Consider the following 12,006-nt stretch of genomic DNA (forward strand, 5'->3'; position numbering starts at 1 on the left):
CCAAAGGTTAGTGGGAAATGACATTTTAAGTGTTTTTCTATTGTGTTTGGTTCCAAAGTTATGCATTTTTGAATATTATTGGCGGCCATCTTGGATTTGACCTCTGCCGGGCCTTAGAGGTCAAATCTGACTTCCCTCCACATCTGAAAATAAACCTCATGGTATAAACTTACTATGGTAGAAGTTTCATGCTTCTATGTAAAAGTGCACAATTTCCCTTGATTTGAGGGCTTAACCGCTGTACTACTTCCGCGATGACATGTTACGTCCATCTTATCAGTGATTTTGCAATGTTACGACTGTAATGTGTTGTGAAGAATGAATATATGTTTGGGCTTAAATGTCTTTTATTAGGCTACTATGAAATAGCAAACTTTATTAAGTATTTTAACATGGTTACTGTTGGTTTTATTAATTTGAGTGTTCACAGTCATTTGTAGTTTTTAAATTTAACTTGTGCTAGGTTGTTGTTGGTTCTGTATTTCATATGTGCAGGCTTAGGAATTTCTTCTTTTGCTGTTTTCACTGCACTTATTATACCCACCACTTTGGCTTATTTCTATGTATTTTAGTTTTTTCCTAAAAAAAAAAAAAAAAAAAACATCTCCAATCATTTCCTAGACAAACCAATGCACAATTTTTCCCAGATAAACACGCTGTGGGTACTTAACCCAAAAATGGTGGAAAATGTTACTTCCTGGTTTACTTCCTGTTTAAGTGCAAAACCTGAAATGGGATGTACTGCTATTTCTCAGACCACAGCATATACTCAGACTGATTGATTATGTTTTTGTCTATTTCAGACGTATAACATCCATAACGGCACTTATAAGTGATTCTTTCCTTAACAAAAAAAAAAAAAAAAAAAAAAAGGTTTTCCTGAATGTGCTTTTTGGGTACCCCAAACCCTTCCCTACAAAATGATATTCAACATGTTAGTCTTTAAAAGAGCCATTCACAGAGTTTTCATCATGTGTTCAGTGAGTCTAAAAAGCAAGCTTTTAGACACCAAGTATCTATGTAAATTCATAAGGTTATTACATTAAAAGTTGACTTTATATAATTATATAAAGTTGACTTTATATAATGTAGCTTCATTAATAAATTAGATTTACGTTACTGGAATAATACATGTTTCGGGTTAGGTCAACATCACTGTTTATCTGTTCTGACTAACGTTACGTTAACGTTACGTTAACCATGAAGTTGATGTGAGCTAACGGTTAAAGCTAACGTTAGCAGAACCTATATCCACTAGCTTTAACCAACATTTCATACATTATGAAGATATAGTAATGTTTGCTAATGTTATTCAAATATCTGACAACAACATAGATGTCTGGGCAAAGCTAGCCGCTAACGTTAGCTAACCTTAGCATGAACGACCCCGCTCTGAAGTGTAGGGGCGAAGCCAATGTTTACATTAATGTTAGCTAAACTAACGTTAGCGAGAACATAATGAAATGGACAACTGCATTGTCAGATTGAATTGGAGATGCTTGAGGTGCTAACTAGTTACGTTAGAACATGTTAGCAAGGGAGCTAACGTTAGCCAGCATAAACACTCACCTCTCAGTCTGAGCTCTGTCCTGTGCTCTTATGCATAAAGGGACTCAACACCATGTAACATGTAGGCTACTAACGTGGCTAGGTAGGAAAAATGAGATTCCCAACAGTAATGCTGTTGTTTTTTTGTTGCGTCATTTCTCCGTCATGCATAGAGTGCATCAATCAAACTGAGCTCATCTGTCTGTAGCTGTGTCCCAATTCAGGGTCTGCATCCTTCGAAGGCCGCATTTGAAGGCCAGTTACGTCACAACTCTGCGCGAAGGCCTGTCCCAATTCATCCAGAGCCGAAGGATCCTTCAAATTCGCACTTCAAATGCAGCCTCCTTTTCAGCCGTTGGTAGCCGATTCGAAGGCTGCACCGCGACTAGCCTTTGCGGGCTCCCGTATCCCAAAATGCTTTGCGTGCTGCTGCTCAGTCGGAGAAAAATTAACCGAGATGGCAACGCCAACGGCGGCATCTAGTGACGATTCGACATATAAATGTAAGTATTCAGATTTCACATTATAAAATATTCGGTTTTTACTAATTTGAACATCCAAACGCCATATATGTTAAACCAAAACCCTAAAATTCAGTTAAAATGTGTGATATGTGAAATATGTGACTAATAATGCTGAGTAACTGTTAGCTTGATGCTATACAAACTTCACTTTCAGAAGTTTGAGAGGTTGCTTCATATAATGTACATAAAAAGACCATTAAATTTATATTATTTTATGTTGATTTAAAAAAAAATATATATTTTATTTTTACAGACTGTCAATTTTAAAGTCTAGTAAAACGTTTGGAGTGAGTAAATAAATAAATAGATAGATAAATCAGTCAATCAATCTTTCTGATTTTTTAAAAAATATTTTAACCCTTTTTCTTTTGTTGTAACACAAAACATGTTTTACTGTGTTTTAGGGAACAAGGAGCAGACCGAGAAATTCATCAGGCTGAGAGTGGAGAATGACAATCTGTTCACAGGGGCCAAGCATTCGGCGGCAGTCGGATGGAGGTAAGGCAATACAAAGGCCATTTGTCAGTGTCCTGATGTCACCTTTTGTAAATCCTTGCATCCCCGTGTTAATGTGATCTTGCGCTTACCTTTTCTCTTGTTTCTCTGTGTTTAGAATCATACTGGAGAAGATGGGCCTGCTGGGGAGGGTGGAGCCCCAGCAGGCAAAAAAAAAAATGGGACAATTTAAAAAAAAAAATATAAGGTAGGTGCAGATTTGAATGATGATGTGGAAACAAACTTATATTTGTTTTAACCACGCAAATAAATACATACTTTGCTGAAAGTTGTTGAAGTGAATGATTTCCACTGCTTTAGGATTGCAAATACCCAGGGACTGGAGAGGGGGTCAGTGGGAAGCCCACCGCTGCAACCTGGCCCTGGTTTGCACTTACGGATGAGGTGTTGGGACAGAGGCCGTCCATCGCCCCCCCGTTCTCATCGCCTCTCTCCCTGATGACACACCAGGGCCAGCTGCAGCGGTGGGTCAGCAGGAGGAGGAGAAGGAGGAGCCAGTCCCAGGGCCCCGAAGGAAGAGGAGCCGGGACGATGAGCTGCTTCAGTTACTGAGGGAGGACATGAGGCAGCAGAGGGAGGCGGAGGAGAGGAGAGAGAGAGAGAGAGCAGACAGCGGATGGAGAGGCTCTTCTCTCTCCTCGAGAGAATGGTGGAAAGGCGTTAATTTTGTTCATGTTGTATATAGTTAATCAGTTGTAATTAGTCATTTTAGTTATCTATTAATTTAATTTCAATTTTATATTGTATATAGTTATTTCATTTTAGTTATGTTGTTTTCTGAAATCCTGCTGTAAAAAAGTTTCTATGTTTTAAAAATTAAATTATTGTTATGTTCTCACATGTCGTCTTGCTTTTAGTACCTACAACTTCAGTACAATTTATAAAAGTGTTAGCAAACAGCATCAAGTACTTTAAGTACTCAAAAATAAGAATCACGTTTTGTGATGACTTATCTGAGGCACAAAGGTGTGGTGCACCTCCAGCGCTTGTAAAAAAAAGAAAAAGGCCCTAAACCTGCTCTTCATCATTCTAAAGGCACGCTCAATAATAGAGCGTGCCTTTGGAATGATGGGCATTAAAGCGCTGGGCTCCCACACCTTGCACTGGCTGTTTGTACAGATTGATGAGGGATGCTGGAGGCATGGGTACCCGCCGTCTGCGAGGATGAAGTGCCCTGGAGGAGGGTAAGCAGCCTGTCTGTACAGTGGGCTGTGCCGCAATCCAGCATAGAAAGGAAGGGAAGGGAAGCTGGATGAATGCTGCCACAGACTGGAGCAGAGAATGGATGATATTGATGCAGAGGACCTGAAACTTGAGGTAAAGGGTGCAGTTAGGTCCTTCCCCACACATATCTCATCACCATCTGAGATGCTTGATTATATCTATAAGGAGAATATCCTAGACCTATATCCAAAAATGAGTATAGCTCTCAGACTTCTGCTCACTCTCCCTGTGACAGTAGCTTCAGGTGAGAGAAGTTTCTCAAAACTGAAAAAATATAAATAAAAATATAAAGACTACGAGAAAAAGGGACAAAAGAAAACATGGAGAGGAAGACAACAAGAAAAAGGGACAGGAAGAGAAAAAGAAAAAAGGGAGAGGAATATGAGTAAAAGGGACAGAAGATGAAAAAAGACAAGGACAAAAGGGAGAGAAATACAAAGACTACGAGAAAAAGACAGGAAGAGAAAAAGAAAAAAGGGAGAGGAATATGAGTAAAAGGGACAGAAGATGAAAAAAGACAAAAGGGAGAGAAATACAAAGACTACGAGAAAAAAACAGGAAGAGAAAAAGAAGAAGAAAGAAAAAAGGCAGAGGAAGACAACGAGTAAAAGGGACAGAAGTAAAAAGGGAGAGAGACAACGTGAAAAAGGGACAGGAAGAGAGGGACAAAAGGTAAAACAACAAAAAATGTATGTATCTGTGTAATTGACCTGTTGTTTTGTGTGTTGTCTTCTCATTTCAGAGGGCCCCATGCCTCCCTTTGCCTTGGGCCTCAAATTTCTTAAATCCGCCACTGACTCTAATCAATACATGAGGGGAGGAGGGTGGTGAAGGAGGATAAAGTGTGGGAGGGGGTGTAGTCCTGCCTCTCCTAACTAAATGGCGTCATCTGGACACAGAAAGAACATGTGAACATAATAGGCCATAAACTCCAAATACAAATACATTACATTACTTCCAAATACATATGCAGATACAGTATATACTACATTCTGGATACATTACAATAAATCTAGATCACATCATAATATCTTAAAAATATTCAACTCTGTCCCTATATAAAGAGGGAAGAAACAGGAGCAGACTTGGGTGAGGGAATATCCTGTCCTTTCCCTACACCTAGTGTCTGTGTGCAAGAGAGACAAATGTTAGGACTCATGCATATAGAAAAGCAACACATACATTATCATAAATATGAGCTAAGACCTGATGACTCATTAAAACCATGGGGCTCCATGGAGTTCAAAGTATAAATCCAGTATGCTTCCCGCTTAAGAAGCTTTTGAACTTGATTTCCTCCCCTTGGATTGGGAAGAACCCTCTCTAGTCCAATCGATTTAAGGGTAGAGGCCGCTTGACATTATAGAGACAGAAACCATGGCTCGATGGCATAATCCATGTTGTCATTTCTAACTGCAGCTTTGTGTTCGGCTGTTCTCAATTTCAGGTTCTGCTTTGTTTGTCCTATGTATATCTTCCCACATGGACATTTTAGCATATATACTACATGTGTTGACATACAATTTATAAACTCCTTGATTTTATACTTTTCACCCGTCTGAGGGTGACTGAACACTTTGGTATTATGTGTATGGGAGCAATGCGTACACCTTCCACATCTGTAATTTCCGTGCACTCTAATATTCCTGCCCCTCCTAAAGTAAAATCTAGCGTTGCATTGAGCTAGAGCTCTTAGACTTGGGTTGCTGTTTAACATGCTCCAATGTTTTTTAATGACACCCTTCACTGCATTAGATAAATGGCTGTATTCAGATACAAAAGTGACAGAATTTTCTTTTTGTTCACGCTGTCTCGGTGTCAGACTCTCTCTGTCCTTTTCTTTGGCTCGGTTATATGCTTTCTCTATGGTTTCTCTGCTGTAGCCTCTCTGGATAAATCTCTCTCTCATAGCTTTGGCTTCAGAGTCAAAGACAGTTTCTTTGTTACAAATCCTCTTTAATCTGAGAAACTGTCCATAAGGGATATTCTCTTTAAGAGACTTGGGGTGGTGACTCTGGGCATGGAAGATAGTATTTCTATCTGTTTCCTTACGGAAAATAGTAGTGTCCAATGTTCTCTCTTCGTTGACAGAGATGAGCAAGTCTAAAAAGTGTATTTTGTCTGTGTTGTGTTCCATAGTAAATTTCAGGGAAGGATATGTGTGGTTAAGATAATCCCTGAACTGGAAAAATGGTTCTTCTGAGCCGGTAAACACACATAGAATGTCATCAATATATCTCTTAAAGAACATGGCATCATCTCTAAATGGATTGCTAGAGTTGAAAATATGCTTTTCTTCCCATAGGCCCATGTAAAGATTTGCATAATTGGGCGCAAAAGGAGAGCCCATGGAAGTGCCATGGGTCTATAAATAAAATTTACTGTCGAACATGAAATAATTTGATTCCAATATAAATTTTGTGAGTTTCATAAGAAAGTGATAAGATAATGATACATGGCTTCGATCCCGCCCTCGTGGGGGATATTTGTATACAAACTTTCAACATCAAAACTCACTAGAAAAGTTTGTTCGGGTGAAGTTATGTCCTTTAACTGCCTCAGGACATCACCAGTGTCTGTGACATAAGAAGGAAGTGCTTTAACAATCTCTTATGTGACAATCAACAAACTGGCTTAAGGGCTCGAGGAGTGACTCATTACTGGAAATAATAGGCCTCCACGGCGGGTTGATCAAAGACTTGTGGATCTTTGGTAATAGGTACAGTACTGGAATTGTAGGAAAGTCATTTTTAAGGAAATCAAACTGTTTCTCAGTAATCCAATTATTGGCAAGGGCATCATTTAGGATGCAATATCTTCCACTTACAAATCTTTCAGTGGGATTACTGGACAGCACCTGATAAAACGTAGTATTGCTTAATTGCCTCATAGCTTCTTTGACATAATCAGTGGTATTCATCACAATTATAGTACCACCTTTATCAGACTGCTTGATAATGATTTTAGGATTAGATTGCAGTTCTTTCAGTGCCTTTCTTTCCATTATACTGACATTGTGTTTTCTTGGACTCTGCTGGGATTCAACCAATGCTTCTATATCTCTTTCAACAACTTAACTGAAAGTGGCCAATGTCTGGTTCGGTGCCTCAGTGGGAACAAATTTGGACTTCTTTTTAAATTTATCAGTGGGCCCAGCTGACACTGTCTGAGTAAAGTTGTGAAAAAAAATGTTTCAAGTGTAATTGTCTGACAAATCTGTAACAGTCCGCCTTCAGATTGAATGCATTAACCTTATTGGAAGGAACATAACGCAGTCCTTTACTCAATACTTTCTGTTGGTGTTTGGTTAATGTGTGGTTGGATATAATTTTGGATATGATTTCACTGATTATAGAAGCAGCCTATATGAACCAGCTGATTTGGACTGACTGTAATGCCTGATGAAGCCCATGCAGCGAAACGCATTGCCAAACTTTTAACTAATAAATGATATTAATGTGACCACATTGTGTGTGGCGGAACCCCTTCTTCTACTATGGACTTCCTCCCTGACACCACCAGCACCAATGTGAAGTTCTAAGCGGTGTAAGGCAATCTACCTTCTTGAAATAATTAACATTGTTTCCATATTTAGGATTGGACCATGTACAGTGGAGGCTCTTGGAACTGAAGCTCCAGTGACGTCATCTTCGCTGCACTGCTGCTTTTGATTTCTAAAAAAGGCTTTGCAACAGATGTGCAAGGGTCAATCTTTATGATTCTATTATCATCATTATCCACTATACATGTCACAGTTGGCATTTCTAGGAGCATTTCCTCTATTTCATCAGGATTGAGATTCAAATCAGTTTTGTTGTTGCAGAAATTGGGTTATGGTGGCACTGTTGATTTTGTAGTCTCTTCTTACAGTGGAATATATGAATCGAGGCAACACACTGTCCCGTCTACGGAAGCCCAAACACACCCAGAGAGATGATGAGGATGGTGATGATGACTGGCCAGCAGTTGCTAGAAGTTCAACAGTAGACACTTACAGACGTGTTCGTTGGCAGCCAGATTATCCAGATGGGGAAACATCACCTTCATTAGAGGAAAAGAGGCTTGAGATGAGGGACCCAAAGGTGCTGAGAGAGGAAGGGTAGAAGAGCTAATCACTTACACCAAACAGAGGGAATACATCAGTGCAAATCCTTCCCCAAGCATTCTGGACATAGGGAAAGAGTGGCCATTTCTCTTTTCACAGAAGTTTTTATTTTCACACTTCACCACTCTCACCGATGTTGAACTATACACAAGACTGAATGAAGACTTGGACAAAAGGGTAAAAGACTCCTGGATTTCTTCAGTAGTCAGATTACAAGGTGGAGGGAGGGAGTGAGAGTTGTTCTGAAAGAAGCCCTAAAGGAGGACCGAGAAGGAAATGATGGTCCAGCAGCGGCGCTCGTGATGATGGCCCTTTTTAAAGAGCAAGAGGATTCACTGTTTCTCCTGGCTGATGTAAGCTCCTTCCTTATGAAGATTTGTCATGACTTTACAATTTTCTACAATTAATTGTCTACCAGAATTTTTATTTTTGATTGAGCACTTTCATTGATAGACCTCACCTCACATTATAACCCAGACGGTGCAAGCTTTTTTCTCAACTCTTGAGAAACTCTCTTTAAAGAGCATGCTGTGTGGTGGGCATAGAGTCACTGTTTCCTGCTGTGTACACAATTTTTCAAGGGGTGCGTAAACATGCACAAACCATCAGCACAACAAAACATATGACACTGTCTCCTTATCAACAAATTTATCAATAGATATTTTTCTTCTAGAGATACTATACCATCTAGTTAGTTTTAAGTAACTCTTATCTTCACTGGCATTCATAGGTGACTACCAGTCCCACAGATGCAGAGGCCCAGCTGTCTCTCCCCGTCACTCCAAGGATCATCATGCTTGGTAAGTTTCACATTCAAAGTTAACGAATCCTTTGAATGTAGAAGACATGGACAAAGAAAGTTTGGTGTGGAAACACAAGTGGTTGTGGTCAGCATTAGTCAGCCTTGGTCTGTTTTGTTTTCCCTCTCATTGCCTTTCAGACATGCATCATTACTGCACATTGTAGTGTATGCATAATGAATGAATGAAAAAGCAATATATCATCCAAATCTACTGAAGTAGGACTAAATATGAACTGAGTAAATGTAGTTACCTCTGCTGCTGTTATTGCTATTTTAGATTGCTTGCTATTCATGTGTCACCTTTTTTTCTTTCACCAGTCCAGTTACTGTATCAGCTCCTTTGATCTGTTTCATTCACTGTTGATTGTACAGTCATTCATGTGGAGCCAATAATTCATTGAATGTGTGACTGCGAAATATAATTTTTGCAATGATTGGCTCTTTCTCAAGGAGATACAATCCTCAGTGTCAGGAAATGGATGCTGTCAATCGAAGGAAGGGTTGTAATCCCACCTCCTTCTCACCTGGCTGACTTCACCACTGCCTTGGCCGCTCTCTTCGCCTGCTACTATGTTTTCAACACAGAGTATCAGGTGGAAGCAGGCACAACCCTGGAGTTTGTTCAGAAAAAAAAAAGTTTGATCCCAAAGATTGAAACATAAATACAAACTGACAACTGAGAGTTAGTGTAGGTTGAAGCCCTCTTACAACTTGAATGCTGTATTAGAGAACAGAGGAGCTGTTGGACAAAGTGTTCATTTCAATCATTCTCAAAAATCATTCTCAATCATTCTCAAAACTTGATTTGATTAAAAACAAAATCGTTTTGTATACACACACACACACACACACACACACACACACACACACATACAGTACAGGCCAAAAGTTTGGACACACCTTCTCATTCAATGCGTTTTCTGTATTTTCATGACTATTTACATTGTAGATTCTAACTGAAGGACAACTTCTGCACAACACAACTGATGGTCCCAACCCCACTGATAAAGCAAGAAATTCCACTAATTAACCCTGATAAGGCACAGCTGTGAAGTGAAAACCATTTCAGGTGACTACCTCTTGAAGCTCATCGAGAGAATGCCAAGAGTGTGCAAAGCAGTAATCAGAGCAAAGGGTGGCTATTTTGAAGAAACTAGAATATAAAACATGTTTTCAGTTATTTCACCTTTTTTTGTTAAGTACATAACTCCACATGTGTTCATTCATAGTTTTGATTCCTTCAGTGAGAATCTCCAATGTAAATAGTCATGAAAATAAAGAAAACGCATTGAATGAGGTGTGTCCAAACTTTTGGCCTGTACTGTTCATATCTATCTATCTATCTATCTATCTATCTATCTATCTATCTATCTATATATATATATATATATATATATATATATATATATTTTTTTTTTTTTTTTTTTTTTTTTTTCTAAACAGTTACAAGTTGCCAACTTGTTTACATGTGCATATTGTCCCACATGCCCCACCCCTGACTCCTGTACACATTTTCCTAGATTTTTTGTCAGTATAAATCCTGACGGCAGTAAATACAATGCCAAGGAGCAGATGAGCCGGAAGACTGGGAGAGTGGTGAAGAGGAAGACAACATACATGAACCCCCAAGTACTGTGTTTCATCAGGGACTTCACCGAGTTTGATTGGCTCAATGAGTAGATGCAGGTGAGGGTCATTATTATTGTATTGAAAGTTCAAGTGCATTTATTTAAAGATGGTATCTCAAATACTTTTATCAAATAATATGTGCCAAGCTACTGTTTTGTCAGTGTCTGTTAGTGAACGTATAAACATAATGGTGGTTTATGATAATGGAAATAAAAGATGCTGTAATTCATCTTAAATCAGAAACGTGTTAAAAATGCAGCAAATTCAACATCTGTTTAAGCATTTCAGCACATTGTTAAACTCAAATACATCTTGAAGCAAAATATACAGTCCCTTAAACTGAATGCACCACTGTCAACTTTTTTTTTTCTTGTAAGTGACTTTATCTGTGAATGATATTGCTAATTTTTGGATATTGTTGTAAATTATTGTGAATACCCCCTCCAATGATCATTACATATACTGCATATATTCTGCTCTTCTCAACACAAAGTCCTAATAATGATTCTAAGCAAGTATAATACTGTGAAAAAAAAAGTGTGCTGAATGAATGCATGCCTCTGAAAGGCTGTTGGTTTTTTAGGGATTATTTAATGCAAGCTCCAAAGTACTGCACAGCAGCTTAAAACCAACAGTCAAGGCTCTGAAAGTCAAAATATTTGTGCCGAACTGCTGATCAGTTAAAAAGATGTATTTATAGTTAGAAACCTGAGGTAAGGGTAGTGTGGCGCACACAAATGTGGCACACACTCTGGCAGAGTGTTTTTTCAGAGCCACGACACAGCAGCTTAAAATTACCAGAATCGAGGCTCTGCAAGTCACAGTATTTGTATCTAACTGTTGATCAGATGTATTGATGATTAAAAACCAGCATTCATCTTGCAGTTAGGGAGGAAACTTCTGATATATCAAGATTTATATGGAAGTCTGGCGTATTTCCAGAACAGCACTCGTGGACACATTCTGGCAGGGAGATGCATTTCGGCACAACACCTGTGCGCGCAGGCAGGCAAACTGGGTGGTTTGAAGCTACACCATCAACAGAACCTACGTCATGTTGCGTGGGAAAACTTTTTCGTAAGGGTGTGGGGAAATAGAATTTTGACCCTAAAACACATACTTTGCTGTGAATCCCTAGTCATTTTCATTCCGTTTTATCTTGCTTTTGTAGGGACTTTGTAGGGACTAGGGATTAAAACGATAATGCATTCTTCTTTAAACATCAACATTTAAATGAAAACAGCATTCTACTATACATTTGCGAAGACGTGACTGCTTCAAAGTGGACTCAATTAAATTCAAATGAATGAAACAGCGTCCCAAGGTTTTTGCATTAACATTTACAAGTCACCTTGTTCTAGAAGGGACAAAATGAAAATGCAAATGCTTCAGCCTACACCTTTTCGGTCAGTCCTTGTTTTGATTACTTGTGCATTGTTGCTGATATTTTCTTTTTTCTGTTGCTGTAATTGACTGAAATAAATCAAATCAAATCAATCAAATCAAATTGTCACTCCTGTCGTCAAGGTGGGCCTTCAGCCAGGGCATCAGTTCCTCCTTCAGGGACTTGATGTTCCCAAAATAAAAGTCATAGAAAGCCAGTCCATGATTTCTGAAGCATACTAGCTGCTGCAGTCAATCTAAGGGGAGCGTAACTA

At 39.0% G+C, this 12,006-nt stretch overlaps 1 pseudogene; it reads left to right on the plus strand.

Annotated features, from left to right (window-relative positions):
• Positions 1-7,690: 7,690 nt before the first annotated feature.
• Positions 7,691-10,399, plus strand: LOC115362646 (uncharacterized; annotated as a pseudogene).
• Positions 10,400-12,006: the final 1,607 nt, after the last annotated feature.

This window comes from Myripristis murdjan, chromosome 1, assembly GCF_902150065.1.
Source record: "Myripristis murdjan chromosome 1, fMyrMur1.1, whole genome shotgun sequence".
NCBI classification, from domain to species: Eukaryota; Metazoa; Chordata; class Actinopteri; order Holocentriformes; family Holocentridae; genus Myripristis; species Myripristis murdjan.